Here is a 27549-nt window from a genome sequence, read left to right as displayed (position 1 = left end):
CTGCAAACACAATACTCCCCTCTTCCTTTTATACTGGCGGGGCTATCTGTGGTGACGTCTAGTGGTCAATCAGAGACGCGTTCTATGACCGTTGCAGGTCGGTATTTCAGTGGTGTCTGGATGGTTTTAATCTGACGGTGTATGTGTCCAGTAGTACACGGTTGCCCCTACCACTGCGATTTATGCAACCCGAAACACCTTCAAATAAGCCGCTCAAGGTTTTCGTATTCTCTCGCTCGCTAGTAGCAAACCGTTGGTCGTACAAAAAAAATGAACAGGATCTTTTTGTAGGAAATTTGGTATAGTTAAATTTTTTACTGAGGTGCGTTTTCGAACAGGCCGTAGTTTTCGCATTACTCAAGAGAAACGTGTAAAAGTGACTTCCAAACGCGTTTTTCGCGAACAGCTCGAAAACCATGGTCTGCAGCAGAGATGTATTCCACTGCAAAATTTAACTACCTTAAAAATGGTTCAAATGGCTCTGAGCACTCTGGGACTTAACATCTGAGGTCATCAGTCCCCGTCGGACGGTGTGGCCATGCAGTTTTAGGCGCTTCTCAGTCCGGAACAGCGCGATCGCTACGGTCGCAGGTTCGAATCTTGCCTCGGGCATGGGCGTGTGTGGTGTCCTTAGGTTAGTTAGGTTTAAGTAGTTCTCAAGTTCTAGGGGACTGATGGCCTCAGATATTAAGTCCCATAGTGCTCAGATCCATTTGAACCATCAGTCCACTAGACTTGGAACTACTTAAACCTAACTAACCTAAGAACATCACACACATCCATGTCCGAGGCAGGATTCGAACCTGCGACCGTAGCAGCAGCGCGGTAACGGACTAAGATGGGAGCTATTCGGAACGTAAGGTCCGACTGGGCGCGAAATGGACACCACAGTGGAAAATCCGGTAAATCTTTGCACAGATGCGTTGAGCAGTCTCTGGAACGCCCATCGATTGCATTACGCCAGCTCTGAGCGCGCAGTGAGCACGCAAAGCTGCCTAGACAGTAGTGTCTTCCGCCAAGTAAGACGGCCTGGTGAGCTATTTCGCATGATGTCATGCAGCCCACTTAACATAACTATCATACGTTTCCTACTTTATCACAATTCGCAGCCACACTTTGCAGGGGCAATGAAGAAGTTTTCGATGAGAAGTGTTTGATCACCCATAATATGGCCCGTGATTGCCTCTCCCTGAGTTTCATTTTGGCACAGACAACGAGCTATGGTTCAAAATGGTTCAAATGGCTCTGAGCACTATGCGACTTAACTTCTGAGGTAATCAGTCGCCTAGAACTTAGAACTAATTAAAACTAACTAACCTAAGGACATCACATACATCCATGCCCGAGGCAGGATTCGAACCTGCGACCATAGCGGTCGCTCGGCTCCAGACTGTAGTGCCTAGAACCGCACGGCCACTCCCGCCAGCAACGAGCAATGGACCAGCGTAGAGAGTTGGAGGAAAGCACTGCCAGCTGTCTTCTATGACGAGGTTACTGGAACGTTGATACAACGCTACGACAAATGCCGAAGTCGGATCGGCAACTACGTAGAGAAGTAGCTGGAAGGCGTAGCTAACTGTTCTAAACAAAACATTTCGCGACCGATCGGACCTTACTGAAATCTCGTTACACGTCTCGGTCACCTCTTGTTCTCATTGACGGCACTTTGAACAGTGGACGTTACATTTCAGATGTGTTACGACCCATGGCTCTACCCTTCATTCGATCCCTGCGAAACCCTACATTTCAGCAGGATAATGCACGACCGCATGTTGCAGGTCCTGTACGGGCCTTTCTGGATACCGAAAATGTTCGACTGCTGCCCTGGCCAGCACATTCTCCAGACCTCTCAGCAATTGAAAACGGCTGGTCAGTGGTGGCCGAGCAACTGTCTCGTCACAATACGCCAGTCACTACTATTGATGAAGTGTGGTATCGTGTTGAAGCTGCATGGGCAGCTGTACCTGTACACGCCATTCAAGCTCTGTTTGACTCAATGCCCAGGCATATCAAGGTCGTTATTACAGCCAAAGGTGGTTGTTCAGGGTACTGATTTCTCAGGATCTATGCACCCAAATTGCGTGAAAATGTAATCACATATCAGTTCTAGTGTAATATATTTGTCCAATGAATACCCGTATATCACCTGCATTTCCTCTTGGTGTAGCAATTTTAATGCCCAGTAGTGTAGTTTGCACGTAACGATCGAGAGAGTAGGAAAATTGTGGTATTTCAAAGCGCTGCGGGCTGCATCGAACCCAGCAGTAGGGGCAACTGAATCACCCAATCTGCTATGTCCCAGTGTTCGGCCCGAGCATGTGTTGTAACGTGGCGAGCTGTCGAGTGCTGTAGCGGGTGTCTTATCTGTTGCGCTGCAGGGACTCTGCGCGGGCCGGCGACGCAGCTTTCGGGGCAGGCTGTAGGGCGCTAATTGCAGGAAGTCGCCGGCAGCCGGGCGGGCAGGCTGGCAGCGGCACGGCGGAGGGGCGGGAGATCGCAGTCGCAGGGGGGGGGGGGGGGGAGGGGGGGGCGTCGCGCAGGTGGGGGAGGGGCGCCGCGGCAGCTGGCGTCTTTTGTCGCCGCTCTCCACTGTGCGCCGCGCCGAGCCTCGCAGTCATTAATTACCGAGCAGGTGTGGCGCAGCGGCGCTCTGTTTGATTTCGCGACGACGCGGCGCGCCGCCGCCGGCGGGACCGCCTGGCGGACGCGAGGCGAGGCGGCGGATATCGATCAGCGCCGCCCTCCGGCGATAAAATGCGGCCCCGGCCCCCAGCACGTGGCTCGCGACGCCGCCTGCCGCCTGCCGCTGCCCGCCGCGTCGCTCCAACTGTCCCAGAAGCCACGTTGCGTACTCTTGCCTACGGAGGGCAGGAGCAAGATATGGAACCACCGCAAACAAAACACCTTACCGTGATTAATTCGGTGTAGCGAATCTGCTGGCAGTCAAAACAGCTTCCAGTCACGTCGGAATGGACAAATACAGGTCTTGTAAGGTTTTCATCGGAATCTCATACTATTCTTGAATGAGATTTTCACTCTGCAGCGGAGTGTGCTCTGATATGAAACTTCCTGGCAGATTAAAACTGTGTTCCGGACCGAGACTCGAACTCCGGACCTTTGCCTTTCGCGGGCAAGTGCTCTACCAACTGAGCTACCCAAGCACGACTCACGCCCCGTCCTCACAGCTTTACTTCTGCCAGTACCTCGTGTCCTACCTTTCAAACTTAACAGAAGCTCTCCTGCGAACCTTGCAGAACTAGCACTCCTGAAAAGAAAGGATATTGCGGAGACATCGCTTAGCCACAGCCTGGGGGATGTTTCCAGAGTGAGATTTTCACTCTGCAGCGGAGTGTGCGCTGATATGAAACTTCCTGGCAAGTGCTCTTGCCCGCGATAGGCAAAGGTCCCGAGTTCGAGTCTCGGTCCGGCACACAGTTTTAATCCGCCAGGAAGTTTCATACTGTTCTTCCCGCAAAATAGTGGCGAGTTCAGGTAACGATGACGGAAGTGGTTTGCGATCACGCACTCTTCTCTAAGGCTCAGTAATTTTGACCTCTAGTCACTGTGGTGAGCATGGTAGATTCATTTGGTTCATTCTCGTGCTCCCGAAACCAACCTCGGGCCATCTTATTCGCACCAAAATCCATTAGAACAGTACTGTCGACCTCTCGCCTAGAACATAAGTAGGCAGCGCGAACCACGTCGCTGGATGTGCTTTTGGCGAGAAGCCGAAGGCGCACGAACTGATTTTTCTGCATCTCGTAAGTCTAATGTACACTCCTGGAAATGGAAAAAAGAACACATTGACACCGGTGTGTCAGACCCACCATACTTGCTCCGGACACTGCGAGAGGGCTGTACAAGCAATGATCACACGCACGGCACAGCGGACACACCAGGAACCGCGGTGTTGGCCGTCGAATGGCGCTAGCTGCGCAGCATTTGTGCACCGCCGCCGTCAGTATCAGCCAGTTTGCCGTGGCATACGGAGCTCCATCGCAGTCTATAACACTGGTAGCATGCTGCGACAGCGTGGACGTGAACCGTATGTGCAGTTGACGGACTTTGAGCGAGGGCGTATAGTGGGCATGCGGGAGGCCGGGTGGACGTACCGCCGAATTGCTCAACACGTGGGGCGTGAGGTCTCCACAGTACATCGATGTTGTCGCCAGTGGTCGGCGGAAGGTGCACGTGCCCGTCGACCTGGGACCGGACCGCAGCGACGCACGGATGCACGCCAAGACCGTAGGATCCTACGCAGTGCCGTAGGGGACCGCACCGCCACTTCCCAGCAAATTGGGGACACTGTTGCTCCTGGGGTATCGGCGAGGACCATTCGCAACCGTCTCCATGAAGCTGGGCTACGGTCACGCACACCGTTAGGCCGTCTTCCGCTCACGCCCCAACATCGTGCAGCCCGCCTCCAGTGATGTCGCGACAGGCGTGAATGGAGGGACGAATGGAGACGTGTCGTCTTCAGCGATGAGAGCCGCTTCTGCCTTGGTGCCAATGATGGTCGTATGCGTGTTTGGCGCCGTGCAGGTGAGCGCCACAATCAGGACTGCATACGACCGAGGCACACAGGGCTAACACTCGGCATCATGGTGTGGGGAGCGATCTCCTACACTGGCCGTACACCACTGGTGATCGTCGAGGGGACACTGAATAGTGCACGGTACATCCAAACCGTCATCGAACCCATCGTTCTACCATTCCTAGACCGGCAAGGGAACTTGCTGTTCCAACAGGACAATACACGTCCGCATGTATCCCGTGCCACCCAACGTGCTCTAGAAGGTGTAAGTCAACTACCCTGGCCAGCAAGATCTCCGGATCTGTCCCCCATTGAGCATGTTTGGGACTGGATGAAGCGTCGTCTCACGCGGTCTGCACGTCCAGCACGAACGCTGGTCCAACTGAGGCGCCAGGTGGAAATGGCATGGCAAGCCGTTCCACAGGACTACATCCAGCATCTCTACGATCGTCTCCATGGGAGAATAGCAGCCTGCATTGCTGCGAAAGGTGGATATACACTGTACTAGTGCCGACATTGTGCATGCTCTGTTGCCTGTGTCTATGTGCCTGTGGTTCTGTCAGTGTGATCATGTGATGTATCTGACCCCAGGAATGTGTCAATAAAGTTTCCCCTTCCTGGGACAATGAATTCACGGTGTTCTTATTTCAATTTCCAGGAGTGTAATTAAAAATAGATATAAAAATGAAATCCGGACTGAGGAGAAACTAGTAATAGGTTTCCATTATCAAATATATGTCACCTACACAGATATGGCCGGCCGCTATGGCCGAGCGGTTCTAGGCGCTTCAGTCCGGGACCATACTGGTGCTGCGGTCGCAGGTTCGAATCCTGCCTCGAGCATGGATGTGTGTGATGTCCTTAGGTTAGTTAGCTTTAAGTAGTTCTAAGTTCTAGGGGACTGATGACCTCAGATGATAAGTCCCGTAAGTGCTTAGAGCTGTTTGAACCATTAAGTTCTAGGGGACTGATGACCTCAGATGTTAAGTCCCATAAGCGCTTAGAGCTGTTTGAACATTTTTCTTTTTTTTGCTGACGTGCAGGGTCCATCGATTCATGAGCAACATGTTTCCAGTCATCAACAGTCCAATGTCGTTGCTGACGGGCCCAGGCGATTCCTACTGCCTTGTGTCGTGCAGTCATCAAGGGTAAACCAGTCCGAAAGCCCATATCGAAGATGAATGGTTCGCACGCTAGCACTTCTTGATGGCCCAGCGCTGAAATCTGGTGCAGTTTGCGGAAGGGTTGCACTCCTGTCACACTGAACGGTTCTCTTCAGTCGTCGTTGGTTCCGTTCTTGTGGGATATTTTTCCTGCCGCAGCGATGTCGTAGATTTAACATTTTACCAAATTTCTGATATTCACGGTACACTCCTGAAATGGTCGTACGGGAAAATCCCCACTTCATGCCGTGTCGCATCGCTCGTGCGCCGGCTATAACACCATGTTCAAACTCACCTAAATCTTGACAACCTGCCATTGTAGCAGCAGTAACTGATCTAACAATTGCACCAAACAAGTGTTGTCTTATATATTCGTTGCCGAACGCAGCGCCATAAATGGTTCAAATGGCTCTGAGCACTATGGGACTCAACTGCTGAGGTCATTAGTCCCCTAGAACTGAGAACTAGTTAAACCTAACTAACCTAAGGACATCACAAACATCCATGCCCGAGGCAGGATTCGAACCTGCGACCGGAGCGGTCTTGCGGTTCCAGACTGCAGCGCCTTTAACCGCACGGCCACTTCGGCCGGCCGCAGCGCCATATTTTGCCTGTTTACATATCTCTGCATTTGAATTTTATACCAGTTTCTTTGACGCGTCCGTGTAAAAAGAGGTAGTTAACTGTATATAATCCACTGCCACAGGACTGTGCCTAATATTTTCAACTGCGTTTGAACAGTAAAGCATCACTTCATGCACACATTTACAAACTCTTCTCCTGAAGTACAAATTCAACCGGTAGAAATGTACACTTCCACCTGAGACTTGAATCGTTGTCCTGACGACATGATGTTGACAGCTTCATAGAAGGTCACGAACTGGGCAGAGCGATTTATGTGTGTGGTGTGTGTGGTGTTTGTGTGTGTGTATGTGTGGTGAGCCAATGTACTACCTTGCATTAAGGCTAGACTCATGGGGGAAATGGACATAGGGATTTATTCAAGCTTCATTGAGATGTAAGCAGGGGGAAGGGCTTGTAACCCGTGACCCTGCTAAAGGTGTTGGTTTTCATTGAATTCAATTATTAATGGAGCCTCATCGAATGGTTGAGGGACCAGCACTCCGTGCCATTATTGTGGAACGATAGAGTCAGTATATTCGAGATGGAAGGTGGTGGACCTGAGTTCGTCGATCCTACAGGGGAGCTTCTGTGTTGCAGATGTGACGTGGTTGGGGATGGGTGGGATGTTTAATTCAGTATAAAGGTAGGCATTCCTGACCCATTTTGGGGTTCCTGAGATGAGGCGGAAGCATCTGTTTAGAATGACTTATAGCGGCGGATAGTTCCCCACATGGAGCAGCCGTAAAGAACTGAAGGTAAGACTGTCGCTTGATGCGGCTGAAGCTTCGTTCGAACGCTCATCTGTATGCCGGTCAACAAGGGGTATAAATGGTATAAGAGGTCTAATAGCTGAACCCTCATGTTGTGGATGCGACGCTCGAAAAGGAGTTTGCTATACAGGTTCACCCCTAAGTATTTTACTTGGTCTGTCCATGCAAGTCTGGGCAGAGAGAGTCAATCCTTGACTCTATATCGACCTCCATGAGGTGGCGCTGCGATGTTGAGAGATAGGGCATGTCTTCACTGAGGAATTATGCAGAGAGACATCACTAACGTTGTGACGTAGATGCCACCGCCCACGAAGAGTGAACAGAACAGAATGAAAGCAACACAGTTTCGTCTTCTACTGAAGCCTGTGGTTAGTCTTCTGAGTGGTTTGATGCGGCCTGCCACGAACTCCTCTCCTGTGGCAGCCGCTTGATCTTCGAGTTTCACTTGCAACCTACATCCTCAATTATTTGTTGGATGTATTCCAATCTATGTTTTCTCTACAGTTTTTACCCTCTACAGCTGCCTTTAGTGCCGTGGAAGTTATTCCGTGATATCTTAACAGATGTGCTACCATCCTCTCCCTTCTTCTTGTCAGAGTTTCCCATTTATCCCGGTGTCTGCGGAGTACACCTAATTTTCAATATTGTTCTGTAGCACCACATCTCAACTGCTTCAATACTATTCTGTTCTTGTTCGGCCGCGGTGGTCTAGCGGTTCTAGGCGCTCAGTCCGGAACCGCGCGACTGCTACGGTCGCAGGTTCGAATCCTGCCTCGGGCATGAATGTGTGTGATGTCCTTAGGTTAGTTCTAAGTTCTAGGGCACTGATGACCGCAGATGTTAAGTCCCATAGTGCTCAGAGCCATTCTGTTCTTGTTTCCGCACTGTCTATGTTTCACTACCACACAATGCTGTGTTCCAAGCATTTCTTCCTCAAACTAAGGCTTATGTTTGATAGTAACAAACTTCTCTTGGCCACGAATTCCCTTTTTGCCAATGCTGGTCTGCTTTACATGTCCTCGTTGCTCCATCTGCCATGTATTACTTTGCAGCATAGGTAGCAGAATTTCTTATCTTGATTAACTTGGTGATCACCAATCATGACGTTAAGATTCTTGTTGTTCTCATTTCTGATACATCTCGTTACTCTTGCCTTTCTCCGATTTACTCTCAGTCCATATACTTTTACTCATTAGACTCTTCATTCCATTTAGCAGATCCCGGAAATCTTCCCTTTCACTGAGGAAAGTCATCAGCTAATCTTATCATTGATATCCTTTCGCCTTGAAATTTAATCCGACTCTTGAAGCTGTCTTTTACTCCACCATCATTAGGGCTGGAGGACTACGTCCCTGTCATACACACTTTTTTAAAAATCTGATTACTTTGCTGTTGGTCTTCCACTCTTATTGTTCCCTTTTACCTCACGTACACATAGTGCATTACCTGCCTATCGCGAAAGCTTTCCCCAGTTTTCCTAAGAATTTTGGACTTCTTGTAGATTGGCGGACACTTTTTGCATGTTTACAGATCCTATGAACCTGTCTTGATTTGGCTTCAATATTGCCTCCGTTATCAACCACCATGGCAGAACTGCTTCTATGGTGCCTTTCCTTTTCCTACAGCCAAATTGATCGTCATCTAACAGATCCTCAATGTTTTTTTTTTCCCATTCTTCCGTATATTATTCTTGTCAGTATCTTGGATGCATGATTGTACAATAACTCTCGCACTCGGGTCTTGCAATGTTCGGAATTGTGCGGATGATGAAGTCAGATGGTATATCATCAGATTCACACATCCTACAGACCTACGCGAATAATCGTTTTGTTGCCACTCCCCCCAATGATTTTAGAAATTCTGCCTTATTCGATTTTAAGTCTTGCAAAACTCTTTTAAGTTCTGATTCTAATACTGGATTCCCGTTTCTTCTTCTGTCGCGTTATTAGACAAATGTTTGCCCTCATAGAGGCCTCTCTCCCTTGTATTTAACAGTGAAATTCCCATATGCAGCTCATAATTCCAGTTTTCAAGAAGGGCCGTCGAGCAGATGCGAGAAACTATAAGCCTATATCTCTGACATCGAGCTGTTGTACAATTTTGGAACATGTTTTTTGCTCGCTTATCATGTCATTTCTGGAAACCTAGAATCTACTCAGTAGGAATCAACATGGATTCCGGAAACAGCGATCGTGTGAGACCCAACTCGCTTTATTTGTTCATGAGACCCAGAAAATATTGGACACAGGCTCCCAGGTAGATGCCATTTTCCTTGACTTCCGGAAGGCGTTCGATGCAGTTCCGCACTGTAGTAAGAGCCTACGGAATATCAGACCAGCTGTGTGACTGGATTGAAGAGTTTTTAGCAAACAGAACACAGCATGTTGTTCTCCATAGAGAGATGTCTACAGACGTTAAAGTAACCTCTGGCGTGCCACAGGGGAGTGTTATGGGACCATTGTTTTTCACAATATATATAAATGACCTAGTAGACAGCGTCGGAAGTTCCATGCAGCTTTTGGCGGATGATGCTGTAGTATACAGAGAAGTTGCCGCATTAGAAAATTGCAGCGAAATGCAGGAAGATCTGCAGCGGATAGGCACTTGGTGCAGGAAGTGGTAACTGACCCTTAACATAGACAAATGTATTGCGAATATATAGAAAGAAGGATCCTTTATTGTATGATTATATGATTGTGGAACAAACACTGGTAGCAGTTACTTATGTAAAATATCTGGTAGCATGCGTACGGAACGATATAAAGTGGATAGATCATATAAAATTAATTGTTGGTAAGGCGGGTACCAGGTTGAGATTCATTGGGAGAGTCCTTAGAAAATGTAGTCCATCAACAAAGGAGGTGGCTTACAAAACACTCGTTCGACCTATACTTTATTGCTCATCAGTGTGGGATCCGTACCAGGTCGGGTTGACAGAGGAGATAGAGAAGATCCAAAGAAGAGCGGCGCGTTTCGTCACAGGGTTATTTGGTAAGCGTGATAGCGTTACGGAGATGTTTAGCAAACTCAAGTGGCAGACTCTGCAAAGGAGGCGCTCTGCATCGCGGTGTAGCTTGCTATACCTCCCGAGGAGATCACGAATGTAAAATTAGAGAGATTCGAGCACGCACGGAGGCTTTTCGACAGTCGTTCTTCCCGCGAACCATACGCGACTGGAACAGAAAAGAGAGGTAATGACAGTGGCACGTAAAGCGTCCTCCCCCACACACCGTTTGGTGGCTTGCTGAGTATAAATGTAGATGTAGAATTACGCCTCGCACTTGGCGAGTACCGCGACAGTGGGCGACTCGCGCGTCCGCAGACGCAGCACGTGGGCGCGAGCGTCGATGGAGCGCACACGATTCCCCGTGCGACCGGTTCGCCGCGGCTGCGCGCCTTCTTGGGCGTCGCTTTTCCCCCGTCCGCGCCCGGCCCGGCGATTTACGGTCTCGTAAACGTCGCGGCAGCGGCAGGCGCTGCGCGGGCGGCCCGAGCCAGGCCACTGGCGGTCGGCCATTAGCGGGGGAGGCGTCATTAGCCGGCGCTGCCGCTGCTGCCACCTGTCGGCCAGCGACCGCTTCATCCGGCAAGCCGCCGCCGCCGCCGCCGCCGCCGCCGCCTCCGCCTGCCGCCTGAGTTAACGCGCGCCCTAATTAGCAGCCGACAGACACAGGCAGGCCGCGAGGTGCCGCTGACGAATGGCCCCACACAGAGTCTCGCGTGCTCCAAAACTGCTCGCCTTCTGCGCCACTCCTGTAAAGCCGAAAGGACCCCTCTCTCTCTCTCTCTCTGGTGTGTGTGTGTGTGTGTGTGTGAGTGAGTGTGTGTGTGTGAGTATGTATGTGTGTGAGTATGTATGTGTCTTTGTGGGTGGGTGGGTAGTTGGGTACGCGTTGCGTTAACGCGTGCCTGCGCGTGTGTCCAAAGATCCTCGTACACAATCAAACAATTTCTCAGAACGTGCAATGTCTGCAAACATTTGACCGTGTACGGTGCTGGTTTACGTGTTTGACGTGTTTGCGAGATATTTTGACTGACAGAAATTTTGACAAGATGACGGCCGTTGTCTGTGTCTTTGGTTCTCCGCATAGTTCACCGAGAAATAGCTTTATTGCTACACTACTGGCCATTAAATTGTTACACCACGAAGATGGCGTGCTACAGACGTGAAATTTAACCGACAGGAAGAAGATGCTGTGATATGCAAATGATTAGCTTCTCAGTGCCGTGACTTGGCAAGGCAGCCAAGTCACAATGAGAGGAAGCCGAAAGGCACGCGCTTAAGCTCCCGCAGGCTGGCGCGAGGTCTGGAACAGTTAAGGGATTTAATAGTAGCAAATAAAGTAAGTAGTTGATATAATACTTAACTTTAATCCACAACTGTAGAACATCTCTCGGTACTGTACAAGCTTCACAAAACTAATTATCAAATGCTATGGCGCCTTGCTAGGTCGTAGCAAATGACGTAGCTGAAGGCTATGCTAACTATCGTCTCGGCAAATGAGAGCGTAGTTGTCAGTGATCCATCTCTGGCTAAGTAGGCTGTACAACTGGGGCGAGTGCCAGTACGTCTCTCTAGACCTGCCGTGTGGTGGCGCTCGGTCTGCTATCACTGACAGTGGCGACACACGGGTCCGACGTATACTAATGGACCGCGGCCGATTTAAAGGCTACCACCTAGCAAGTGTGGTGTCTGGCGGTGACACCACACTCAGAGCATTCACACATGGTTGGCGGCGGTGGCGACACCTACAACGCACTGACATGAGGAAAGTTTCCAACCGATTTCTCATACGCAAACAGCAGTTGACCGACGTTGCCTGGTGAAACGTTGTTGTGATGCCTCGAGTAAGGTGGAGAAATGCTCTAGAGCACTTGCCCGCGAAAGGCAAAGGTCCCGAGTTCGAGTCTCGGTCTGGCACACAGTTTTAATGCGTCAGGAAGTTTCATATCAGCGCACACTCCGCTGCAGAGTGAAAATCTCATTCTGGCAAGGTCGGATTGTAGCCTATCACGATTGCGGTTTATCGTATCGCGACATTGCTGCTCCCGTTGGTGGAGATCCAATGACTGTTAGCAGAATATGGAGTCGGTGGGTTTCAGGAGGGTAATACAGAACGCCGTGCTGGGTTCCAACGGCCTCGTATCACTAGCAGTCGAGATGACAGGCATCTTATCCGCATGGCTGTAGCGGATCGTGCAGCCACATCTCGATCCCTGAGTCAACAGATGGGGACGATTGCAAGACAACAACCATCTGCACGAACAGTTCGACGACGTTTGCAGCAGCGAGGACTATCAGCTCGCAGACCATGGTTGCGGTTACCCTTGACGCTGCATCGCAGACGGGAGCGCCTGCGTTGGTGTACTCAACTACGAACCTGGGTGCACGAATGGCAAGACGTCATTTTATCAGATGAATCCAGGTTCTGTTTACAGCATCATGATTGTCGCTTCCGTGTTTGGCGACATCACGGTGAACGCACATCGGAAGCGTTTAAGTAGTTCTAAGTCTAGGGGACTGATGACCTCTCGATGTTAAGTCCCATAGAGCTTACAGCCATTTGAACCATTTTTTTAAACAGCAAGCTGTCGACACGTACTAAAGAAAGACATGAGTTCAGAAGTTCATGTGACGTGTAAAATGGGTTAATGATGTCACATTGGCACGAAATTTCACAATTTTTCCAAGCGCCACCGTGTTCATGTTACAAGATGAGACCGTCATCACAGCCCCTCTTATCCACATTCCACCCCTTCTTTTGACGCCTCTGCGATGGACCACGATGCCCAGCGTTGAAATCACGCGGTTTTCTGATGAGTGGCTGAGGACAATGTTTCAGACACCCCCCCGCTCATACTCGAAACTAACAGGCCTCAGGTGTGGCATGAAGGTCGTCAATGAAACCACTTCATTCTTTGGGACTTTGATTCCGACGCATTTCACGGTGTAAAATGACAGTTTGCAGTCCGGTGAGCAACAGGAAGACGCTCTAACCATCCTCTACGGACATTGTGGCCTAGCAAACCCCGTGAACATGATTTCACCCTTTTGAAGCGCATTAAGGCAGCAATTTTTTGCCCTGTTGCACATGCTGGAACTGCTACGGACACAGTCTGGAACCGCGCGACTGCTACGGTCGCAGGTTCGAATCCTGCCTCGGGCATGGATGTGTGTGATGTCCTTAGGTTAGTTAGGTTTCAGTAGTTCTAAGTTCTAGGGGACTGATGACCTGAGCAGTTAAGTCCCATAGTGCTCAGAGCCATCTGAACCATTTTTTGCTACGGTCCAATCAGAACCATTCGACGAAATTTAAAAATGATAAGGAGGAGCAAAGAGTCCTTAGGCTTTTTCAGTACTTCTGTACGACGAGAAGGAAGCTCCGTGGCACGGAGAAAAGGAACGTTTCGAGTGCCCTGTCTTGAACTGTCATTAAAAACAAGCACCTAACAGCTTTCAAACAATAAAGTCTGAATAAAGAAACCTACAAACACTTCCGTTTGTGACGCAGTACTGCATGCAGTGACTAGCGTATCTACTATGGTTTAATGGAAATATTGGTCAGTCATATGTAGATCACAACAGAAAGAAAGTAAATGGAGAAATGAGTTAAAATACACCCTAAGACAAAAAAACGTCGCCGGCCGCGGTGGTCTAGCGGTTCTAGGCGCTCAGTCCGGAGCCGCGCGACTGCTACGGTCGCAGGTTCGAATCCTGCCTCGGGCATGGATGTGTGTGATGTCCTTAGGTTAGTTAAGTTTAAGTAGTTCTAAGTTCTAGGGGACTGATGACCATAGATGTTAAGTCCCATAGTGCTCAGAGCCATTTGAACCATTTGAAAAAAACGTCGCACCACGGAGAAGTTATACGAACTCCACACGGACTGATATTCTTAAAGGTATCGACGGAAAATGCAAAATTGTAAACTTCGGCTGTCCACGGATGAATGTGTGACGCAGTTTCACCCCTCATGTGGGAAAGATAGTAAACAGAGGACATGCGGATACCAGGGCATAAAGTCTTTGCGAATTTCATATCATATGCCCGGCTGGGCAGTAAGTATGCCCTGCAAACAGCCGCGTCTACGAAGAGCCGGCCGCAGTGGCCGAGCGGGAGTGCTGCTGGGAGCTAAATGAGAATACACTTGCTCCAGGCCGGCGCCTGTGATCGAGCGGTTCTAGTCGCTTCAGTCTGGATCCGCGCAACTGCTCCGGTCGTAGGTTCGAATCCTGCCTCGGACATGGATGTTTGTGATGTCCTTAGGTTAGTTAGGTTTAAGTAGTTCTACGTTCTAGGGGACTGATGACCTCAGATGCTAAGTCCCATGGTGCTCAGAGTCATTTGAACAATCACGCAGATGTCAGGACGTGTAGTTGGGCTCAAAGATGCCAGCTGAAGTAATCAGCAAATCGCTCGACATTTACCTTGGTCAGCAACATCGCCTCTTCTCTCCCCAATTTAGGATGTTTTGAGCATTGTAGACACGGACCTCTAACCAGCTGGGGCTTTTGACGACCTAATGGACCAGTGGCCAGAATTTGGCACGGTATCCCTGAGGAGGGCATCCAGCAACTCCATCAGTCAATGATAAGCCGAATAACTGCTTGCATAGGAGCAGAGATGGACCTACTTATTGACTTGCTCATTTTGTGAAGCTCTTTCTCGTGAATAAATCATCCGCTTATTTTGAAATTGTAATTATTTGTTTGTCTGTACATCTACATCACACCTACCGATTTCAGCCCCATTCGGGTAATTCCTTCGTTGTGGTTGCTTTTTTTTCTTCCTTTTTTTATTTTTAGTATTCGATATATGGTTCGTACCTTTTGTAATTAATTATGACGTACATGGCTGGCTCTGAGCACTATGGGACTTAACATCTATGGTCATCAGTCCCCAAGAACTTAGAACTACTTAAACCTAACTAACCTAAGGACATCACACAACACCCAGTCATCACGAGGCAGAGAAAAATTATGACGTATAATTTACACACAGACACATACTGAATATCCCCATTGCGGGAAGGATCCTAGGTGTTCGATATGCACCAATGCTTCCAGTACAACGCAAGTACTGAGAAAGTCATGTAAAAAGCACTTGTTATCACTGTAACATCAAGCAGAGCTCCGAGATAACGTCTAGAAGCTGTCTGTCAGACAGTATCGGCCGAATCGGCGCGGCGGAATATCTCAAGGAGGAAAGTATTTGCGAGTCGCGGCCCGCAGGCCTTTGTGGCTGTGCTGGCGTGTACACAGTTGGCAGGTTGTGGCGGCGCGTCGGGCCGGCCGCCGCCTGCGGGGGTGGAGGCGGGGTGGCGCAGGGCGGGGGCGGCGGCGGTGCGGGGGCGGACCTGTTGCTTCGTCCCGCGGCGCCTCTGGCAAGCGCTGCCGACCCGCGGGGGGCGGGTACGAGCCCACCCTCGCAGACACACAGCGACGCAGTTGTGGCGGGCTCGCCGGTTTTCGATGCATTTTCGTTTTCACTCACAGTCGCAGACAACCTTTCGCGGCTGAACGTGCAGCTACTGATCAACCTCACTTTGTGGCTGACTGGTGAATTCCTTGGACGTCGCGTCCTGTGTTATACGCTTCCTGGGAAGCACACTTCTGCGTTTTGAAAGGAAACACGTAACATTGACTGGGTCAATCTAGTTTGGCGCCAAGTAACCCCTTCCAAGAGACGTCCGAAACAACAAAAGATGGAGGGCTAACGGTACACACCGGGACTCAGCCCTGCTTTGCGCACAAACGTTCTGCTGTGTTCCTCCTAGAAGACAGTCTGCAAGCAACCAACACACTCGCGTCACACCGCGCTTCAGATATCGTCTGCCCCACAAATGCTTGCAATCGAAGCACCGATTCGTGCTCGCCTCGTATGCTGGTAAGTGTTCCGATCGACAAAACGCTCATTATTTGTCCACGGAGTCTCCTGCAGCCGCTGGCAGCAGAGCGCCCTTTCGTGATCAAGTCACTGCGACTGCGGGCACTATTTTCCCACACGATGTCACTTGCCCGCTAGAAGATCGCACTGTATCTAGTCGTACCGACAGTATTTATGCCAGCTCACAACCGCGGTACGGGAGTGTCCTATGGTCCCTATCAATAACAGGTCGGGTAGCCTTCTGAATATCATAGCGAAGATCCTGGTATCTTTGATCCTCCACAGCACTTTACAGCTTCTGCTGGCGGCTGAAACAGTCCGTCAAGAACAGTTCGGTTTCGCTTCCCAACTGTCGGCTGAACTGCAAGTTTTTAGGATCACAGCAAACATCAGCAAGGGCGTTAACTCCACCATATAGACGCCAATGGTTTTCCTGCGCCTGCAAGACGCTTACGACAGGATTTGGCAGGACAATCTCATGTTCAAAATGCTTATGTGCTTATGCAAACGACCATTCCGGACATCTATATCAAGATCGTGGATGATTTCCTCCCTGAAGGACGTTCTTGGTTACTCAGCAAGCATACGTTACCCCTCAAGGCTCTGTATTGTCTCCCATCCTCTTTAACATTCATATTAACAAAATGCCAGTCATCCCACACTGTCACCTGGCGCAGTACGCCGACGAAATGGCGCTCCATACGACCGGCCACAGACCGACCAGCTCATTCCTCGTCTCTAGCGGCAGGTGGACACAGGCACCTGGTATCGTTCAAACGAGATTGCCCTCAATGCCGCCCAAAACTACGGCGGTCTTCTTCACTAAACGGCACACCGTTCTCCGCTACATCACTATTGCAGGCGTCCGGTTTCCATGGTCCCCGGATACCAAATATCTGGGAGTCCGAATGGATAACAAACTGCTCTTCCATCGACAAATGGAGTGCATCACCCAAAAGGGGAAGAATCTGATAAAAGCGTTGTACCCCTTCTTCAACAGCAGGAAACAGAACTTAGATACCAAGATTGTAGGTTGTCTGCCTTTCCTACGATTAGTGCCTCCCGGATGCAGACACTTCAGCGTCTGGAGAATAAGGTCCTTCGGTGAAGCCTACATGCCCCTCCACTGACGAGGAGTGTTGCCCTACAAGAGGAGCCAAGCGTGGACCCTCTAAAGACGTCCATTCACGGAAAGGTAAGGCAATTCTGCCGCGCGGGATTAGCCGAGCGGTCTAGGGCGCTGCATTCATGGACTGTGTGGCTGGTCCCGGCGGAGGTTCGATTTCTCCCTCGGGCATGGGTGTGTGTGTTTGTCCTTAGGATAATTGAGGTTAGGCAGTGTTTAAGCTTTCGGACTGATGACCTTAGCAGTTAAGTCCCATAAGATTTCACACACACAAAAGGCGACTCTACGACAAAGTGAACGTCTAGCGTGAACACTCAATGGCTTGCAACACTCTGACACCGCGACTTCCCAGAGCTGGCACCGCCGCCCTAATCCTTTCACCATCCTCGAGGACTCGGATTCGGGCCACGGCTAACGATAGCCCTGCTACGGTCACTAAAAATGTGTCTGTTTTGATGGCCACTCATTATGTGAAATCCATGGCACGACCAACACAATAACTACCTACGTCGTTGTGTCACCTCTTACCGGCAATCTTGAACTACGACCTCGGAGGGTGATACCGAACTTCGATTCTGACCGCGACACTTTCAACGTGCAGTACAATAATGTCATCGTGATGATGTCACTGTAGGATTGGAAAAAACTTACTCCTATACCATGACAGTAAGACCGCTCTACACCGTGGTGCTGCAACGCAACCTACCACAAAAAAAAAAAAAAGCGGAACGACAGCTTGGTCTTAGGTATCGAATCAGTCAATCCTTCGAGTTCTCTGTGCCAGCCCACAACCGCAGTAGCGGTGCTGCACTTAAGTTCTAATCCCCAAGAAGCTTAGGATTGTGACATCAGACTTTAGCCTTATCCCAGCTAAGTGGATACCGTCTCCCTTTGCTGAGAGCAAGAATAATTGCTTTAATTAACTTCAGAGCATCGCAAGCGAATCTGGACTAAAATCTTGTAGCTATTCGACCACTTAACCGTTATTGCCTTCCGTGGTGTGACTCAAAGTATCAAACGAACTTCCCCTCATGTTAGTCTGCAGGCTTACGTGGCCGTTGTCACTGAAACGAGAACCTTCTGTCATTAAAAACTCCTCCCGAACAGGCAATGAAGGCCCAACGGTACTGACCGGCCGCCGTGTCATCCTCAGCTCGTAGGACTCACTGGATGCAGATATGGAGGGGCATGTGGTCAGCACACCGCTCTCCCTGCCGTATGTCAGTTTCCAAGACTGAAGCCGCTACTTTTTAATCAAGTAGCTCCTCAGTTTATCTCACAAGGGCTGAGTGCACCCCGCTTACCCACAGCGCTCGGCAGACCGGCTGGTCACCCATCCAAGTACTAGCCTAGCCCGACAGCGCTTAACTTCGGTGATCTGACGGGAACCGGTGTTACCATTGCGGCAAGACCGTTGGCTTCTGTGTCATTAGGCCGCTTCATATTTCTTCTATACGATCGACGTTTCATCCGCTCTGCTGGGATCTTCTTCAGGATCTTGTGGTGTCCACGACTGACTGAACACTCAGTCGACCGTGGACACCACAAGACCCTGAAGAAGATCCCTTCAGAGTGGATGAAACGTCTGTCACATAGAAGAAATGTGACGTGCACTAACAACCCAGAAGATTTTATCTTCAGGAACGTTCGTTTATAATTTAAAACTCAACGAAGGAGAACTGTCTTATGAATACTGAATAAATTTGTTCTACATTGTGTACCTGGAAATAGATTATAACTCCTTCCGCCCTCAGGCCCGGACATATGACGTTCAGTGCGCACAAAATATCGTGCGAATCAGAATTTCCAGAGGTTAAACTACTGCCAGAGAGGTAGGCTGGCCGTTGGCCAGAGCATCTTGACCTTGTCCCAGGCCTAGAGGAATGTGTTTACCGTCTGATACTCGGCCACCTGTGACAGCCCGAGCTGAGAAGCATTCGAGGTTTTTTAACATACATGGATACCGAATATGGTTGGTGAGAGGTGGATCAGGAAAGTAAATTAGCTTGCCTGCATCTAGGGCGGTGATGCTTACAAAGCTGAGAACCCAAGATATTGGTTATATATCTTATTTTTGTCTTGTTAGATGTTAACAAACCACTACTAGTTGATCACTTGGGAATAAACTACTGATAACGACTCTGCATTTCATGTTTAATTATGGCATCAAGCCCAAGTATGATAATGTTGTTTGGTGGCGACCCCGTAATGTTACCATATGCTAATGTGTTTAGTTTTACAGTTTTAAACATGGTTGACGGTAGCAACTGTAAATAAATATTCAGTATACAAAGTATACAGCCAACCGGTTGTGTAAGTTTAATATGGAAACCTTGAAGAGGGTTTCAGTACTCCTTCTGACGAAGATACCCGCAGTGTTTATGAATCGTGGTCAAGGTCTTTACATTGAACTTATGCAACCGGCTGGCTGTATAATTTATACATCGAAAATGTTTGGTTTTGCAGATTATCTTGCAGCGAATCGTTGCGGAAATAAGAGGTCAATAAAAGGTTCGCAGCCAATGTACTTAGTAATGCGTGGGGTGGTGTACCTGGAGCGGACAACAACTCACGCACTAAAATAAGAACAGTCACAAGATACGCTGCAGTTGTGTGGAACACAAGACAGTCGTCTAGGATTCAACCGATATGGACACGACCCCAGGAGAAGACGCAGAGGGCGATGTGCTGTTAGCAAATGCACGTGGGTCGGTCACCTTGCATAGTCCATTAACATCAAATTTCGCAGTACTGTCCCACACTGATTCCTGCGGTTATTTCACACAGTGTTGCTTGTCTGTTAGCACTGACATCTCTACGCAAACACCACTGTTCTCGATCGTACTTAACGGGTCTGGATCACACTCACGACGCTGCAGATCTCCGAATGTTGAATTCCTTCACGTGTCTAGCTCCAGCTACCACTCCAAGTTCAAAGTGCCGTGCGGCCATAATCACGTCGCAGTCGCAGACCTTTTCGCATGAATCACTTAATTACAAATGACAACTTGGCAAGTGTACTGCCCTTTCATACGTTGTGTGCGCTGTACCGCAGTGATCTGTATATGTGCGTATCTCTGTCTCATGACTTTTATCACTGTAATGTAGATTAGGAAATGAGAGAGAAGTAGATGAATTTTGTTATTCGGACAGCAAAATGACTGATGATGGGCGATGTAAACTGCAGACTGGGAGTAGCAAAGAAAGTATTTGTGAAAAGGAGAAATTTATTAACAGCTAAGATAGCTGTGTACAGTGTAATCTCACATGGAAGTAAAACGTGGGCGATAAATAGTTCAGTCAAAAAAATAACAGAAACTTTTGAAATGTGGTGTTGAAAGAGAAAGCAGATGATTGTTCAAAAATGATTCAAATGGCTCTGAGCGCTATGGGACTTAACATCTGAGGTGATCAGTCCCTAAGAACTTAGAACTACTTAAACCTAACTAACTTAAGGACATCACACACATCCACGCCCCTACAGTACTGTTCAAGAAGGAAAGCTAGTAGTACTACCACAACATACTTGTTATGCAGTGCAGGCTACAGGTCAGGGGCTTGAAAGTCGAAAATTTGTCCCCATCATACAGGCTGCCATGCTAAGCAGGTCAATAAAGCAGACTGATACGACTCCAACACTACAGCCGGCCGAAGTGGCCGTGCGGTTAAAGGCGCTGCAGTCTGGAACCGCAAGACCGCTACGGTCGCAGGCTCGAATCCTGCCTCGGGCATGGCTGTTTGTGATGTCCTTAGGTTAGTTAGGTTTAGCTAGTTCTAAGTTCTAGGGGACTAATGACCTCAGCAGTTGAGTCCCATAGTGCTCAGAGCCATTTGAACCATTATCCATCCAACACTACACACCCATCATGCCGGGCAGCCCATATGTTGGGGCCCAGAGAACAGCTTTTTGACCCTGACATGTAGACAGCCATGCAAAGCAGGTTGATTTGGCATGCCCACACTCTTCCCACACAACTCGGCTGTCGAGCAGGGCAGCCTACACGCAAGTGGATGGGAAAAACACGTTTTTGCCTGTATCTCGACTCGTTATACAGTTAGGAGGTTATAAACCCCACAGGGTTGTTTATGTGCCAGATTTAGCTGAAATCGTTCGAGTTGTCTTATCTATGCAGAACAGAAGACACATTATACAGTACTGAACCAACAAGCTGAATTAATTAACCAGTTCCTTTCGAACCTGCGACCGTAGTGGTCGCGCGGTTCCGGACTGAAGCCCCTAGAACTGCTCGGCCACACCGGCCGGCGCTGATGGTTGTACACAGATAACGAACAACTAGTGAGCAACAACTGGAGCGAATTTAGGATTGTAGATGTCTATAGCATAACATGACTATTTTCTTCGATCTATAGCTTAGGCCGTAGGCCTACTAGGCAGACAGTCAACCTGGGCATACACCAAGGACGAGTGCCTGCTGCTAGCCGCTGTCGGCCAGTTCTTGTACTTGCCGTAATAGGCGACCTGTCATGTACATTGATGAATAAAATCAGCGACAGCGACTGCGACTTTGTCTAGTAAACGGACCCACACCAGAAACCATTCGTTTTCGCCATTTTCGTGCAGTTGTGTAGAAGGACAAGTACGATGCGGGAGGTAAGGGGCGCACCTAATGAAGGCTACGCGGCAACTGTAATCGATTTAGCCACGTCGGGCACCGGCCGGCCACGCAAGACAGCTTCGGCGAACAAAACTGAGGGCGTAATCAGGCAGTTTGTAGGGCCGGTAACCTGAGCGGCGGCTAATCCCTGGCAGGACGGGACGTAACGAAGGGCCCGCCGGCGCAGAGCGCAGGGCACTCCCTGCGCTAATGGCTGCCGCCGCGCGCGCATTGACTGTGCGCGGCCAGCCGTGAGCGGCGCGCCCTTTAAAAAACCCCCTCCCCGGCCCTCGGCGGCTCGGCCCGTGGCCGCCCTTTCACTCGGGCCGCCCGCATACAAATGCCCTGCTCCGCCCGGCTGCCGCCGTCAGTTCCCCACCTCCAGACACACGAGCCATTCTTTCCTCACGGGGCGCCCTCCGACGCTCCTGCTTTTATTTTCCCCCGCATCGCAGCGGCACGCTGATTCGCGGGTAGCTGAGCGGGCCGCTTCTCTTGATTGAGATGGCCTCCTCGCATCACTGCACGCCACAGATAGCGCACTGCGTAACGTTGGAGCACCACCTATAAAATTTCTTAACAACCAAGCTCATTGTACATCACGTATAAAAATTGCATAATGTACATAATAATCAAGATCATTATTTCAACTGATTAATTAATTCAGCTTGTTGGTTTAGTACTGTATAACGTGTCTTCTGTTCTGCATAGATAAAACTGAATGTATGTATGTGTATAAGTTTAGGATCGCCTCCCAAACAACTCGATAAATTTCCGCTAAATCTGGCACATAAACAACACTGTGGGGTTTATAACGTCCTAGCTATATAAAGAGTGGAGATACAGGTAAAAACGTTTTCACATCCACTTGCGTGTAGGCTGCTCTGCTCGACAGCCAAGTTGTGTGGGAAGAGTATGGGCCTGCCAAACCAACCTGCTTTGCATGGCTGTCTACATGTCAGGCTCTAAAAGCTGTTCTCTGGGCCCCAACATGTAGGCTGGCCTGCATGACAGGTGTGTAGCGTTGGAGTCGTATCAGTCTGCTTTATTGACATGGTTAGCATGGTAGCCTGTATGTCAGGGGCAAATTTTCGATTTTCCAGCCCCTGATCTGTCGCCTGCCCTGCATAACAAGTATGTTGTGGCAGTACTACTAGCTTTCTTTCTTGAACAGTACTGCAAGGGCTACACACACCAATGAGGATGGCTGGAGACAAGTTGAGATGGATAGACGAGGGGACAGACACAGTGAAGGCGAGGAGAAAATGGACACAGGAGAGATGGAAGGTTAATTTTAGTATTTTATCCATCTTCAGCAGCTGTAGTTGTGCTTATTGAAATAATCAACAACCAGTTGCACAGAAGAAATATCAATTCCTTAATGCCCTTTTTAAGAGTGCTATAGTTATAATCGTCTGAATAAGGGCAGTAAGTGCCTGAAACCAGTTAAGGACACAAAGTTTCTCTTGTGCAACTGGTTGCTGATTATTTCAATAACAGGTGCAAGGTGTAGAACCATAGTGGCCAGGTGAAAATAGAAGTAGGGTGCTGGAGATGAAAAGAGATATGGGGAGGTGTCGAATGCATACATTGATGAAGCTATGAGGGAAGGCTAGTTTTCCTGAATAAAAGTGATGCTGTCCTTGATGTAACCCTGTGTTATGTGCAGATCGATGGGAGGGGCAGCCACAGATGTCAAAAGCTCATCTAAAGAACATTTTAGGAAAAGCTATTATACAAAATTGTTAAAGCTTTCCTAGTCACTTGTAAACATACTGCCTTTTCTTTTCATCTTGGGATATTTGGCCGACCTTTGTTTAATGACTTTTTTCCGACGTTTTGCCAGCACAAGTGGCTGTATAGTAAAAGGTTCACCCTCCATTGCTGCTGGTCGCCTGAAGCCGAAACCACGGCTGTAGATTGCGCAGGGGTCGGTCAGAAATGCTTGCGCAACGCAACTCTGCAGGTTACACTACTTTATTTGACCACGAAAGACATCTGTGCAATATCCTCAGTACGTTTCAGGTGTTAGTCGTCGTAAGAATTGTGTTCTGTAGCTGTGAATGCATTATGTCGGAGCGAGGTGAAATCAGACCAGGGCAAAACGTCAGCGTTCGTACTGTAACTGTTTCCATAACCAAGGGAGCCAAAGTGTTGGTGCTTCAAGACGCACTGCGTCGAAGATTTATACTCCATACAGGGAAAGCGAAAAATGATAATCCGCTAAGTCTCAACGTCTTGATGGATCCACATTGAAAAGGACTGTGAAGACAGTTGAAACAATCGCTGCAGAACTGAATGACGCATTCGCGAACCCTGTCAGCACCAAAACGACAGGAATGGTGCTCCATATGCAGGGAATTGCAGGGTAAACTGGAATTCGAAAACCATTCGCCAGTGATAAAAATACACGTAACAAATGGTTCAAATGGCTCTGAGCACTATGCGACTTAACTTCTGAGGTCATCAGTCGCCTAGAACTTAGAACTAATTAAACCTAACTAACCGAAGGACATCACACACATCCATGCCCGAGGTAGGATTCGAACCTGCGACCGTAGCGGTCGCTCGGCTCCAGACTGTAGCGCCTAGAACCGCACGGCCACTCCGGCCGGCTACACGTAACAGGAAAACGTGTTGTCGAAGCCATAAAACCTGTACTGGAGCATTGGAAGAAAGTTATGTGGCAGGATGAGTCTTGTTTCACACTTTTTCCAACTTCTGACAGATTTTACGTCCTAAGACTGAAACATGGCGGATGCCTGGTAATGATCTGACACTAAGAGGAAAGATGCTAAGCTGAGTAAGGCAGGACCAAAAATGAAAGACGCTCCACTAAATTAAAAATAAAACATTAAAAAAAGAACTTCTAGAATACAGGTGGAAACGACTGAAAGAAAAGAGCATTGCCCTCTTTGTGACAGTCACAGTCTGCAAACCTGTGTATTGCTAAGTGAAATAATGATAATGGTGAATGTGCACTACGATTTCGTATTGTGTAAATTGCGACGTTGCTAAAGATGAGTGCTTTTTTTGTCATTATAGTTCTTAAATGAACTCGATGACACATATACCTCTCTAATTTTCAGACAAATGCTGCATTTCCCTGAATGCTGTTTCCCGGTAGTTATGCCAAAACAATGGAAAAAAGGCCACTTATATGAGGACTTTCGTCAAAAATGGACTCTGAATCACTGAGTAACTTAGTATTTTTTATATTATCAAGTTACTTCCAGAATGGCAGAGGTGACAGAGGCAGAAAAAGCAGTGCTGCCAGACAATAGAATCCCAGACCTTTGGACTCCCAGTACGCCATTTATCCAGCACAACATTTCACTCTACAGTTTCGTCTTGAACGGCACAGGCTCATCTTCCTGCCATTCGTGGCTTTGAAATCTTCCTTTGGGAAATAAAATTTTGTTCGCTCTCAAAATAACTTTTTCATTCCAGAAAATAAAACTAGGTGAAAAGTTCTCGTCTTTTCCAAGGAAAAACTGAGTAGTACCTGTATAATGCAGTGGATTTGAAAATGATAATAGCAGAAATATTTCGCAGCTGGCAAGGTCATAGTTTACATGATATGAAATTATTGTGTGTACTCTCTAATATCGAGATTTTACTTACCAGTAGGATTGTTAGAGTACGTCTGCAGGCTGTGGCTTACGAGCATCAGTTCCACCTATGTTATTGAAAGTCCTTTTTCCCAAATAGAGGTTCTTTTATTATCAGTCTTGCCTCAACTCCTGTGGTTTGCCAGTCCTACATGGGCACTTACGAAACGTGTCCGATATGTTGTCAGGAAGCTTGGTCAGCCTAGTAATCGGTGTCATTTTCTGGCTGGAATGTTTTCTTTCAGCTGGTGATACCACAAACCCACCCACGTGCGCTGGCCCTCATGCAAGTATGCTGTGTTAAACATAACTGCTTGCCTTTCTAGAGACACGTAGCTATCGTGCTACAGTAGAACCCGTTGAACCGGAATGGATGGCACGGTAGGTCATCCGGATTATCGAAAATGCGGATTATCCGAAATTCAGACAAACGTTAAAACAACATAAATGCCGTAAATAGGCACGTTAAATTTTTTTCTTGTAACACACGAAGTATACATTATTTTAAGATTAATTTTTGTGACATACTGCAATCGAAATACAGTGAGTTTTATACACTGAAATATTCCGCAAGTTTCTTTCGATCCAGATTTGTACGTCGTTTACGATGAGCACTATCAAGCAGACGTTACATCAGCATTAGTTCGACGAAGGTGTTTCGTCTGGCGTTGCAAACAAAGCGTTATTTAGTCCAGCTGTGTTGATGCCACTGCGTGTGTAATAATTATCTGCAAATGGAAAGACTACGATAATTTCGTTATCAGGAATCTATGCTTCGAAACAGGTGTCTTCAGTTACCTTTGGGTTATTTCCTCTTCCAATGTAATAACGCTGTAGTTTCGAAACAAAATTCAGCAACAATTTTTTCAAGGGTTCTTCGTCAGTCATTCTGTACAGTGCATCTAACTTTTCGCCCGTGGACGCTATCTATCTACCACCTTCGTTCTCTTTGATGTTATTTCACACTTGCAAGAAACAGTGGCAACATAGTACCGTACAGCTCCATGTATGATGGTTGACTAAATTTAAATTTAATGACTGTCGTCATCGATTGTTGTCGCCATTACTGTAATAAAAAAAAAGACTGAAAGCTACAGTCAAATATCTGTGAAATGCGTTTGTTTGCTGGCCATCTTCCGCAGCAGCTCTTAAAAGCGGTTATTATTTGTTTTCCGTCTTGCAGTAAGCTCAAGATGAAAAACCAATAACAAATGATTTGTGAAACGATTTGTTTAAAAGTAACAAATGAAATAGGTTAGAGAAACATTTGACGTGCCTTTAAATGATGCCCGAATTCATGCACGACAAATAAGGCGATAGAATCTGCTAAGTCCAACAGACGAAAGATACTTTAGTACTCTTAAAAATACTAAGTTAAATATTAAACGTTAAATTCTCCGTCAGTACCTCATCTGCTGTACCTGATTTCGACTCTCATTCAAAGACACGTCAAATGATTCTTTAATCTATTATATTTGGCTAGCTGACGAATCCAGCATCACTCAGGTATTCATTTTACCAATTCTCTATTAGAAACGAAAGCAAAAACTCAACTGAGATTGTAGTGAAGTTTCGAAAAAATTTCGTTTTTATGTATTCGTGGAAACACCTTGGAAATTACGAAGAAGTCGTACAAACAAATTTGCATAATGTGTAAATATATAAATAAAGTATCCAAATTAAGAAACATGATCCCGGATGGTTTCTGTAGGGCGGGCGCAAATGCTTCGCGTGTTTACAACTCGATTTTGTAAACATCTCTATGGCAACATCTCTTTATAGCTCTGTAGCTGGCTATGGTTTCGCCTACAGCCATTTATGCTGCGCAGTTGAAAACTATCAAAAGCGCTGGCAGGTGTCAAGGTTTTCCGTTAAGTTGACTCGACTGTAGGAGTATTTTAGTTGTAAAGAATAAATATATTTAAACTTTATGCATGAAACGGCATTTTTTCACTTATCTCATTATTTATGACGTTATATGTCTTAAACTGTTGTACAATAATATATTTGTGCAGGTGCATTCAGCGGCAAATGTGGATACTGTCAGCGGAATATGTTGCGAACAGAGTTGATATCAAAGAAGTAATACATCAAGCATAATGTAGCAGTTTTTCAGGTATCTCACGGTTTATTACATCATCTCTCCCATCGATGTATCATACAATGATACAATTTTGTACGTACATTCAGCGGCCTATGTGGATACTGTCTAAAAAATGTG

At 47.8% G+C, this 27549-nt stretch overlaps 1 protein-coding gene and 1 pseudogene across 1 annotated transcript in view; one reads left to right on the top strand and one right to left on the bottom strand.

Moving 5' to 3' along the window:
• LOC124619955 overlaps positions 1–27549 on the top strand; it is a 615134-nt gene that overhangs the window by 362426 nt on the left and 225159 nt on the right. The gene's annotated exons all lie outside the window — the stretch shown is intronic.
• Positions 18403–18520, bottom strand: LOC124620572 (annotated as a pseudogene).

The sequence above is a fragment of the Schistocerca americana genome, chromosome 6, assembly GCF_021461395.2.
Source record: "Schistocerca americana isolate TAMUIC-IGC-003095 chromosome 6, iqSchAmer2.1, whole genome shotgun sequence".
In the NCBI taxonomy this organism is placed as follows: domain Eukaryota; kingdom Metazoa; phylum Arthropoda; class Insecta; order Orthoptera; family Acrididae; genus Schistocerca; species Schistocerca americana.
The sequence above is the reverse complement of the archived record's forward strand: the minus strand, read 5'-3'. Positions and strand labels throughout refer to the sequence as shown.